Source organism: Oncorhynchus kisutch, linkage group LG2 (assembly GCF_002021735.2).
Source record: "Oncorhynchus kisutch isolate 150728-3 linkage group LG2, Okis_V2, whole genome shotgun sequence".
Taxonomy (NCBI): Eukaryota; Metazoa; Chordata; class Actinopteri; order Salmoniformes; family Salmonidae; genus Oncorhynchus; species Oncorhynchus kisutch.
This window is the reverse complement of record NC_034175.2, coordinates 59,184,770-59,197,198: the sequence shown is the minus strand read 5'-3', so window position 1 is coordinate 59,197,198 and position 12,429 is coordinate 59,184,770. Positions and strand designations below refer to the sequence as shown.

General features: G+C 44.3%; 1 long non-coding RNA gene across 1 annotated transcript in view; it reads left to right on the top strand.

Annotated features, from left to right (window-relative positions):
• Window positions 1-12,145, top strand: part of LOC116355341 (uncharacterized) — a 40,079-nt gene extending 27,934 nt beyond the window's left edge. The window contains exon 2 of the long non-coding RNA XR_004204373.1: window positions 11,559-12,145. This is a non-coding gene — a long non-coding RNA (uncharacterized LOC116355341). The remainder of the gene's footprint in view (window positions 1-11,558) is intronic.
• Window positions 12,146-12,429: the final 284 nt, after the last annotated feature.

The following is a 12,429-nucleotide window of genomic DNA, read 5'->3' as shown; positions in this document are numbered from 1 at the left end:
CCAATTGATGAATGGGAAGAGACATCTGTTACAAAACACACACATTTAATGACATTCGGAGATGGTCAAGCCAAGCCTTCTATACTGGGTAAGCCTACAAGGTAGGGAGGGATGTATTTTCTGTTTGTCCAGATTTACATGGTCTATTTATTGTGATGTTGAAACCATGATATACCATGATAGTGAAGTGCCCGAAATTGGTATGCTTTGTTTATTGGTTGTGTGGTGCATTGGCACAGAAATCTGTTGGTGGATAATGAGTTGCATATATTTTACATAATTATAAATATGGCATCAAAATGTTGAAAATCTGATTTCCCCCAAGCTGATCATTGTCTGCAGCCAGCTCTGATTGTAGTGGAATGAAAGAGGCAGGGAGAGTGAGCTCGTTTATGGTGGTCGGCGAACCCCCAACCTTCTGGCCCGTGGCCCTGTGTGGCATCGACTGTGCTACAAAAGCATGCTGAAGTTGCAAAGTTGATATCCACGTTTCTAAACAAAGGGTCAGTAGTTATTGTTATATTTGGTCGTAAACATTATTTTGAGTTAATTCTATGAGGGGGAGGGTGAAAAAAATGTTTTCCTTGGTGAGGGTGGTGATAATTGTTTTTACGACACCTTGAGTTGGACCAGCAAATCACCCCCAGTAAATTTCGATCTGTCCCTTGTCCATATCTAAGGTAGTAGACAGCTGGTGACATCTTGAAAGAGATCTCCGTCCGACAAACTGCTATCAGGTATTTTTTATTTGTAATCTAACTATTTAGCTATAGAAATGTGATACCATCAATACAAGCTGTAAAATGACTCCTAACTTAGAACACAGCAACCTTAGTAATGTTGCTAGTTAGCTAACTATACTAGCTAGCATGTCACCTCTTTTTACGATAAAGACAATTCGTAAATCATGCTGCATATTTCCAGTGCACTCTAAAAAATATATTCATCTTATTTCAGTCTTTCGGAGCTAGCTATATCTGTTCCTCTTCATCAGACAGCAGCTCGTGCTTACATCGTAGATAGAAGCAGACCTTTGGCTGCCTTCAGAACCACCGTACATACCCCTCGTGATGATTGGTTCCAAGGTTAGCAAAATCTGCAAATTTATCTGAGCGGACAGAGTATTCAAATATATGTTTTATGAGAAGACGTGCAAGAATTGAAGGTGCCAATAATCCTAAGAATGTTCTACTGTCATATACAAAAAATCAGATCCTCCCTCGATGGGGTTCATGTGTTTCGGCTTCGGCCCACCTCCTGTTGGCTTTAATGCGCTATTAAGTCTTCACACAGCAATGAATGGTGTCATGTGATCGATGACTTTGTCCATTTATATGGTCATTGGGCTTTAGTGAGACATACTGTTTGTTTAAATACCTATGCATACAATATCACCTGGTAAAAATAGTTTTTTTTTCTTGTACTTTTTTTTGTATGTTTTCTCATATGGTATCAGATCTGTGTGGTTACGACTCCTTTCGACTACTGAGAATAGTTGGAGAGAATTTCACAATCACATCTAGCTGGATATCAAATAATGAAAAACTGCAGTGCCATCCAGTGTTGGTTCAAGTGCACTCAATGTTAAGACTAGAGGGGCGCTCTAATAGACTGTGCTCAGAATCAATAAAAGTTCTGGGGTAGAATTCCTTTGCCGTGCCCCTCACTCATGTGGAGAGAAAATATATGAAAAACTCAAAACTGCCAGCAATTCTTTGGGGACTGTGTGTGTGTTTAGTCTAATACCCAGCGTCCTTTGGTGGTTGTGGTTCAAAGAACATAGAACTCGAGCCAAAAGCAGCTGTGAAACCAGCCCTTGATCGCAGTGCCATTGCCTTTCATTAGATTTACTGTTCAGAGGTAGGTCAAGAGCTCTTTGTAGACGTGTGTGAGGTAGAATATCAGGTTGAGAGGGACATGTAGATTTTCTCACACCAAAGATGCTTGGGTTGCGTTTGAATATGGGTTAAATATGTACCAAACAAATAACATAGACACAACAACTGAAACACAGACATAACATAAACTACAAGCAGACAAAACAAAGACAGTTATTTTGATCAAAGAGCAGCTAAATACACCGAACAAAAATAAAAGCACAATATGAAACAATTTCAAAGATTTTACTGAGTTACAGTTCGTATAAGGAAATTAGTCAATTGAAAGAAATTCATTAGCCTCTAGTCTATGGATTTCATGACTGGGAATAAAGATATTAACTTGTTGGTCACATATACCTTAAAAAAAAGTTAGGGGCGTGGATCAGAAAATCCGTCAGTATCTGGTGTGACCACCACTTGCCTCATGCAGCGCAACATATCTCCTTCGCATAAAGTTGGTCAGGCTGTTGATTGTGACCTGTGGAATGTTGTCCCACTCCTTTTCAATGGCCGTGCGAAGTTGCTGGATATTATTGGGAACTGGAGCACGCTGTCGTATACGTTGATCCAGAACATCCTCAATGAGTGAAGTGAGTATGCAGGCCATGGAAAGACTAGGAGATTTTCAGCTTCAAGGAATTGTGTACAGATCTTTGCTACATGGGGCTGTGCATTATCATGCTGAAAAATGAGTTGATGGTGGTGGATGAATGGCATGACAATGGGCCTCCTCGATAAAATGCAATTGTGTTCATTGTCCGTAGCTTATGCTTCCCTATACCATAACCTCACCGCCACCATGAGGCACTCTGTTCACAACGTTGACATTAGAAACCGCTCACCCAAACGACGCCATACGCTCTGTCTGCCATCTGCCCAGTACAGATGAAACCGGGATTCATCTGTGGACACTTCTCTAGCATCCCAGTGGCCATCGAAGGTGAGCATTTGCCCACTGAAGTCAGTTTCGATGCCGAACTGCGGTCGGGTCAAGACTCTGGTGAGGACGCAAATCAACTTCCCTGAGACAGTTTGTGCAGAAATTCTTTGGTTGTGCAAACCCATAGTTTCATCAGCTATCCAGGTGGTCTCAGACGATCCCGCAGGTAAGAAAGCCGGATGTGGAGGTTCTGGGCTGACGTGGTTACACGTGGGCTGCGGTTGTGAGGCCGGTTGGACGTACCACATTGGAGGCGGCTTATTGTAGAGAAATTAATATTAAATTATCTTTTAACAGCTCTGGTGGACATTCCTGCTGTCAGCATGCAAATTGCACGTGCCCATAAAACTTGAGACATCTGTGGCATTGTGTTGTGTGACAAAACTGCACATTTTAGAGTGGCCAATTATTGTCCCCAGCACAAGGTGCACCTGTGTAATGATCATGCTGTTTAATCAATTTATTGACATGCCACACCTGCCAGGGGGATAGATTATCTTGACAAAGGAGAAATGCTCATTAACAGGGATGTAATCAAATTTGTGCCCAAAATTTGAGAGAAATAAGCTATTTGTTCTTTTGGAACATTTCTGGGATCTTTAATTTCAGTTCATAAAACATGGGACCAACACTTTACATGTTTCGGTTATATTTTGTTCAGTGTACAAACACAAACTTAGAAACAAAACCTTACCACCTTGCAACACTACACTGCGTTAAAGCAACGCCAAAGATAAGTGTGGTTGGTTGGTGCCACAATATTGAGCACTACATGAAAGATAGTCTGCTGAGCTGACTGGCTGTTAGCACCACACTCTCTCATCTGCAATAAAGACGAATTATCTCAGTAGACGTATCCCATGCAAGGTGGGGAGGACGGGCGACATTGGGGGAAAGAGGGGCGACAGTGGGGGGAGGACGAGGTGGGGGAGGACGGGCGACGGAGCATTCACACATACCGAGGTGGCAGACGGTGGGTGTCTGTCTCCTCCCAAGGTGTATGACTGTGCTGCTGAACGGCGGCTCACGGCACAGCAGCAGGCAGAGAAACACAGGCAGGCCATCCTTCGCCGGGAACCATTGGATGGTATAATTAGAGCACCATTTCCCCGTGGCGCTTCTCTGTACCCATGTTGGCCTGTTTGTCTTGCATCGCTTCTCTAGTGCGTCACGTACATCTGTCGTGGCATTCACATTGCAACTCATCTCTGCTTTTTGATCCAGTGATGCGAGTAGAGTGTGTGTTTTCTGTGCTCACTATTTGGTTGTGGGTATTTGGCTAATTTAGTATGTTGGGGTTCGGAGATTAATCTACGGTGTCTGTCTGTGTTATTTGTGAACTTTTGGATCTTGTATTTGACTCCAATTACAGAGACAGACACAACCCCAATATGTTGTACATCAAATGTTTGTACGGGGGAACAGGGTCAGAGTGGAGGATGTCTGTGGCTCATCCTTCTGTCCTTATCAGTGCAGGTAATTCAGGCGTAGTAATCCCTTCCTGGTCCCGTGGTAATGACAGACCTCTTGTTCGCCTCCACAGAGGTCCTGACTAATGCCATCCATCACACACCCTGACACTGCACAGACACAGCGATAGATAGAGGTCTCTTCTCCATAGGATTTCAGGTCACAAGGTAACGTTGCCTCATACTGGCATCTGACTAAATTTGCTTTGAGGAAGACGATTTGTTTCAGTTGTCATGAATTTTCATAGAAAGAGACAAAGTGAGACAGATCTTTATTTCACTCATTTAGTGGCCTTTTGACACAACAGGTGGAGTGTAAAGTGTAAGTCAGCAGCAACAAGCTTGTTGAAATCTGGGACTTCAGTTCACACTGATCTCTTGGCCTCATCAGAGTAGGTCTGGAGGACAGACCCAAGCTGTCAGAAGGGTGTATATTAAAGATCACACCGGACGGTTACAGCCAAGTCGAGTGTCTTGTCCTCCCTCCCCTTCATCCAGACAGCAGCAGATAAACACCTTTCCTCTGTCTGCAGATGACTCCACATCCTGAGCTGTTGATGTCCCATAAATCACCTGGCTGGGATTGGCTGTGTCGATGAAATTATAAATAACCTGCTCACTTCTTCTAAAAAAGTTGCTAGTTGGGTGCTCTTCTCTGTTGCTTCCATGAAGAAAGGGACCTAGCCATAACAGTAGTGTGTGTTTGTGCCTTGCTGTCATTAGGAAAGAGATCTACTGACAGAAAGTGTGTGTTTGTGCCTTGCTGTCATTAGGAAAGAGATCTACTGACAGAAAGTGTGTGTTTGTGCCTTGCTGTCATTAGGAAAGAGATCTACTGACAGAAAGTGTGTGTTTGTGCCTTGCTGTCATTAGGAAAGAGATCTACTGACAGAAAGTGTGTGTTTGTGCCTTGCTGTCATTAGGAAAGAGATCTACTGACAGAAAGTGTGTGTTTGTGCCTTGCCTGCCTTCAGAGGTAACTGTTTGGAACCATCATGTTGTAATACCCTGCTGGACTAATTAGAATATCACACGTCATCTAACCTGTTGCCTACTGTCTGAATGACAACACAGCTGGTTAATTGGCCAACATGTTTCCTGGTTTACTCTCAGCAACAATATCAACAATGAACATTGGCAGCATGTAGTGCAGAGAGAAATATCACAGTCCTTTCCCTCTTTTGTCTATGGCTCAGTTCTCTTCCAGCTGTTCTAAAAGCTTAACGATTCTGGATCACAGGAACCATTACAGGTAGTAGATACACTTTACAGAAACAGGGGTGTGTCCACCTGCCTGTGGCACATGACTGGACTCGTTGCCTGCGGCCAGCACTCTGTTCAGTGTCACAGCAGCAGCTTGACATACTGTAGTATAAGGCTAGACTCACCTCACCTCAGGGCCTGGGCCGGTGTGGAGATGCTATCAGCCCTCAGAACAAGCTGAGCTGTCAGATGCACACCATTCATCTCCAAGGCCAGAGAAGAGATAGTCTCAGTCAGTCTAGACTTAAAGGCTGCGTTTTGACACTGACGGCAACAACGTCTCTCAGGAAAGTCTACCTGGTCAATTTAAACACAGATTTTTTTGTATCTTCCAGGAACTCGGGTGTTATAGGTTTTCTAGAATTGTAGTGCTGATTTAATTTCCACAGATATTTGACCCTTTTATGTTCATGGAGAGGTAGAGAGACAAAAGCCACATTTATAGCTGGTTCTAACTTGATTCCTTTGTCCTGGACTTATCCACATTCTGATTGGGCCCACGATTTTAGACCGGTGTAGACAATCAAAAGACATTGTGATCTGATTGTGATCAGATCATCCTACCCACCTCCTAAGGTAGTTAGACATGCATTGTGTCTGTATATCTTACAAGTGTCGACAGATCTGGACAGAGAAACTATTTAAATCATCATTATTCCGCCCTCTAAAATCATTGACAGGTGGCACCATTGACTGATTACATCAGTTTATATCTATAAATAATATTTTGAAAGAATAACTATGAAATAATTTGCATAAAGGAAGGGACCAGGAAATATGGTCACAGTGTAGACACAGTGGACGGATAACAAACATATTTTAATACCACGTGTAGACACATATCTGGAAATGTGGGCACAATCAGAATGTAGACAAGATCAGGACAAGGGACGCATGTTAGCACCAGGTATAAACAGGGCTATAGATCGAGGGGAAGAAAGAGAGAATGAAAGAGAGAGACAGGACCTCCATGGTCTAATGAATACAAATGGGCTCTCATCTGCATGGTTAGTGGAGCTCAGAACCAGGCTGGCTACATGGACACTAAGAAGCTTATCATTAGCCTATCAGGGGCTATCTATCACACGACTAACCCTGCTAATCTCCCTGTGTCTCCCCATGATGGATGTTATGCTACCTCTAATGCCAGATCACTCAAGCATACACAGAGATAATCATAAAGGGAAGTGAATGCATATCTCAGATAATTACCACTAAGATCCAAAGCACCATATTTTGACGGTGGGGATATGTTCAGCATGGCTCTGATGATATTCATAACCATGCACTCTTCGAAAAAAAAGCTATTTAGAACCTAAAAGGGTTCTTCGGCTGTCCCCATAGGAGAACCCTTTTTGGTTGCAGGTAGAACCCTTTTGGGTTCCATTAGAACCCTTTCTACAGAGGGTTCTACATGGATCCCAAAAGGATTCTACCTGGAACCAAAAAGGGTTATCTTATGGGGACAGCTGAAGAATCACTTTGGAAACCTATGTTCTAAGAGTGATCATAGTGTTGATCTTGATGGTGATAATGAATGAGTTATTGCAGGGAGCTAGCTGATGGGTGAGGAGGAACTGAAAGGACATATTTGTCTGGAATACATTGTGATGTTTGGTTTTGTCTGATAAAATGGGGATGTAAATTATCTCTGTCCAGGGTTAGCTTTTGGTTCATGTTCTTTAGTTGGTAGTCGAAGACTTTATTTACAGAAAATGTACTATTTGGTCATGCTTTGAAATATTCTCATCCCTTCAGTATTACCGAATAGTATTTTTTCAGAGAGAGTGAGAGAGCAAACAAGCCAAGCAGGACCTTTCCTCTCTCAGAATCTGAGCCATTGTTGCTAGCTAACACTAATATCCGGGCCATGCCAGTCGCGCTGTCTGAGCGCGCTCTGTGAGCGTCTTGGGGATGTAATTCCTTGGCCTTTTCATTGGCCCGTAATGACTCTGCAGCATGGTGACTAATAGGGCATTATCAGAGCCTGTGCCTCAGCGGACAGCTGATTAATGTTGGTGGAGATGACAGGGGCCTGATAAAAGGGCTTGGGATTGGAGGGAGCGGGATGATGAACGAGCTACAGGGCCCCACGCCCCCGTCTCATTAGGAGGGCCCGGGTCCCGGTGCTGGACGATCAGCTAATGTAGCGAGGCAGCGCTGTGGCTGTGACTCTGGCTGTGGCTAGAAGCCCTGGGGAGAACGATTCTGCAGGGTGAGGAGAATTGATATTGGGGAAAGAACAATTCAGAAGGGTGAGTTGTCTGATAGCAGCTAGGAGGCTTGTTGCAATTTACACATAATATAAGATTAGGACACCTCGTACGTGAAGGTGATATACCTCACACACATGTCAGTGGAGTGCCCATATGGGTCCATTCTTGGTTGTGTTCATTAAAAATGAAAGATTCAAAACAATTCTTTAGTAGAGGAAATGTCACGATCAAGTATTTTCTAAACTACTTTGAGCTCAATTTTGACCAAAAAGGAGCCAAAATAATGCACATAATTTTCAATAATACACTGCCCTCCCAGTTCTCTCAATGTAGCTCCGCTAATTCAATTAGAATTTTGGTTGAGGGTTTGAAGAGAGAGTACCCCCTAGAGACTGCATTATTCTCCATCCCATCATTCTTTCGCACACCTTTGTGTATTTATGTGTGTGTGTGTCACCTCAATCATTGCCACCAGCTGCACACCTCCTCTGTCCATAAAAAGCCAATTACATCCAGAGTTATGGGGCTTATTGATAACTAATTTGATTATTCTTAAGAGGGCTGTCGCCCTTCTGGTTGACAAAGGGTCATGTGACAGGGTCTGAGTGACATAGAAGTGATAGGGGGCGTTGTAATAGGCTGCCCTCGTGACCCCTCCCCTCATCTAGAGGGCCAGAAAGCCAACAAGACTGATTCAAAATGCACTGCCTGAGAGGAGAGGGGAGAGATAGGGGACCATAAACACTTTCTCATGCAAATGTGCCACCGTCTGTTCCTCTCAACCCGCTACTCAGTCCAACGCCAGGGCTCAATGGATGAACAGACGACAAGGATGAACACATTTTCCATCAACAACTAAATAACAGAAGAGTGACCCATCTGCCTTTGGTGAACTCTGTTTTAGAGAGGGTTAGATACAGGGATTAATGTGCAGGTAAGGAGAGGAAGCATCTACAAACAAATAACTTATTTCAGGAATAGGATTATCTAAAATGGTCACACGCTGTAGAGCATCTTTCTACCCAGGTTATTGCATATCACATCTTTTATGCGAGGTAACTAAAAATGTCTCAAATCTGAATAGGTTTATATGTCTATATTTGGGCCATTACATCCTGCAATTAGTTAGACATTTTCATAACACTATTTGCAAGGCAAGATTTACAAATGTTCCCATCAAGTTTTTTCATGTCTGAGTGTATCTTTATAACAGGAGCCTGATGTAACATTCTAGAGGGAGCACTGCAGGTGCATATTTCAAATGTCAGTGCAGGTTTAGGTAATGAATGCGACTCAATGCAGGACCATCAAAACAGTCTGCAATCACTGCATCAGGCAAACAAATAGAATAAACAGTGCAGAGGGGCTATATGATCACGCCGGGAAAGAAATATGGCCTCACTGTATAACAATGCATTACATGTACAGTATGCAGGAGTGTAAATACACACGTTTTTATATGAGAGCCGATGGTTGTCCAATTCAGCACATACAGTACATTCAGCTAAGGAGCAGGGGTTAAAAGGGAGAGAACCTCTTACAAACATACCACCAACAATTATATGAGGGCACAAGGGTATTGGGTACAGTGCAGTTGGTGTGAGACAGAGCCTCTCATCTCTGTGACTGTGACAGCCAGGCAGCAGGCTCTGTGGGTGGCGGAGCTGCACAGTTGTTTTGGGATATATGACCCCATGGGGGGGTCAAAGGTTTATTAAAGAACCAGTAAGTACGTGTTCAAAATAGAGCCGTGGCCCATTACCCTCTCCTCCCCACCCCCCACCTCCTGTGCTGCTGCTGTGGAAAGGAAGGGACACCACAAAGCACAGATACTCATGCGTGCACACACATTCACACATGCACACATTACACCTGCTATTTTGTGGAGGAAGACACCAGAAAACACAAACTGTATACAAAACATTGCGATCACAATATTGTGATTGCTGTGTCCTAATGTCACAGAATGTGATTTGAGATGAATGTGGATTCATTTAGACATTCAGTTTCACCTTAGTATTGTGGTGCCTATACTGATCACTGACTGACCCCCACCCCTATTTTCCCAGCAAAGACTTTCTCAAAGTCATCTTTAAAAGAGGCCCTGCTCTCCTGTGGAACATTCATGTCTAGACGGCTCCTCTCTAATGAAAGAGACAGAGGCCTCAGCCCTCACGTTCATCCTCTCCTCCTTTTGTCTATCCTGGTGTCTCTCCATCTTCCCTGCTGGCCAGAGACAATCCCTGGCCTCTGCCACTTCCTAAACGTGTCGTGGTAGTGGGACGCCCCACCGGCCCAGCAGCCCGGGTTCGGGGGCGGACCCCATGATCGCTCATGCAGGGCGTTAACGCCTGGCTGCACTCCAAGGGCTGGCGGATGCAGCTGTCAATCACACAGAAAACAACATTAGACTGCAGACTGAATATTTGTTGCTATCATGACCGACATAATGTTGACATGCCATGCATTCACACATCTCACATATTTGCCAGGGTAGTGATTGTGTTGAATGCTTCACTCAAAGGTGAAATCATTCAGGATTCCTATCACAATTCTGCCATCTTAATGACTGCGAGAATGCATAGTGTACCTGAGCATTAGGTTGAGATTCACTGTACACCTCCTATATTCCAGTCAGAGCCAGCTCTGTTCCAGTAAACATCTCCCTCTCCTCCTCCCTTCCTCCTTGTTGTCTTATCACTAGCTAATGATTACATGGCCACACCAGCCAGAGGGAGGAGCCACATCGTGCCTGGCTCTGTTCACACCAGAGGGGCTCCCTCTACAGAGACCCCACCCACAAAGACCACTCTCATACACTTATTATCAACACCATTCATTGTTTGTGCTGCCTGATAATAGCTATCAAAGCCTCTCCATATCAGCAATGACCTTCTGTCTATGATGTATGGGAGGCCACTGTGTATCCTCTCTCCGATTCAGATCCGTTTCCCCAAAGTGCTGAAGGACTTGGCTTTGAGCTCTGTCTGCTCTCTTCATATAATACGATTTGGTGTTCTTTCTCACATTTCAGAGAATAAGTGTTCTGTCGTCATTAATACAGTGTGATTGTAATTACGCATCAGAATGGTCTGGCCCTCAGGGGCTCATCTGGGTCCCTCTATTTCCATATTGTTTATTAGTGGCTTTGTACATTAGCTGCATGGGTTTGCCGTTGGCATTCCAAACCACGGGGCCCTGCGCACCGATATTGTTGTCTTATTAATTACATTGCGGGGGTGTAATACAAAACTCCAGATCTCCAGAGCCAGGCTCACGGTCTTCAGCGCGCTGCTTTATTATGTGAAGAAACGTTAGCCTTAATTAAACTACACACTTTTATTAGCGTTCCTGTAACGTTCTCTGTCAGTGTGAATGCCTAATAATGGTGGTTGGTATTCACGGGCCTTGAAGACATGAAAACAGACTAATCCCTTTCAATTGCTGTAATTAGACAGACTGTAAGGATCATTAGTCAGTCACAAATTACCCATTTACACTGACTTAGAAATATTTGAAAGGTATTGCTTATAAATAGCAAGGGTATTGAAATGATTCAGCCTGATAGCAGATGAATAAGTTATTGATGTGGAGGCATCAGACCAAAGTTGTTCTCCTGGTGTTCACTCACAACTGTAGAATACAATCTGACTCCATGTTACTTTGGCCATTGAAAAGAGTTTACAATATAAGATCGTAATTACTTCTATTAGGAATTATCTCTCTCTCTCTCTCTCTCTCTCTCTCTCTCTCTCTCTCTCTCTCTCTCCCTCCCTCTCTCTCCTGCCAGGGCTGCTGATGGCTTCTGGATACTGGGCTAAGAGGAGAGGACAGGCTGCTGATGGCTTCTGGATACTGGGCTGAGAGGAGAGGACAGGCTGCTGATGGCTTCTGGATACTGGGCTGAGAGGACAGGCTTCTGGATACTGGGCTGAGAGGACAGGCTTCTGGATACTGGGCTGAGAGGAGAGGACAGGCTGCTGATGGCTTCTGGATACTGGGCTGAGAGGACAGGCTTCTGGATACTGGGCTGAGAGGACAGGCTTCTGGATACTGGGCTGAGAGGACAGGCTTCTGGATACTGGGCTGAGAGGACAGGCTTCTGGATACTGGGCTGAGAGGACAGGCTTCTGGATACTGGGCTGAGAGGACAGGCTGCTGGTGTGACAAGGAGAGCAGCAGTGAACAAGCCTATTTTCAGACTGTAGAGGAGCATTTCAACATTCTGAATGAGTGAAGATAATCTGGAGGTGATTCAAACTGCTGTACTGTCTGTTTAGACTCTGACTAGACTATGGTGACAGCTCTGCCCACTGACTGTCTCAATAACTCTGATGATGTGTAACACCTTGGGTAGAATAAAGTCTGTTTCTCCACCATGCAGTGATTATAGACTTATTTTGTTTATCCAGATCTTCTTTCAGTGGAGTTTCTCTATTGGGCATGTTTCTTTAGGCCATGAGTAGGCCTAGGCTTAATCTGCATCTGGGAAACTGTAGACGTCTGTCTGTATGGAGTTGAGTGGAGTGAGTTTACATGTGGGTGGGCCTATGTATGACCCCTGGCCTAGTCCCTGACCCCTCCACATTCTACACTCTCTCTATTACGGCACAGTTTGCAGGGCTGCCCCTGGTCTTGCTACTCGTGTGTGTGTGTGTGTG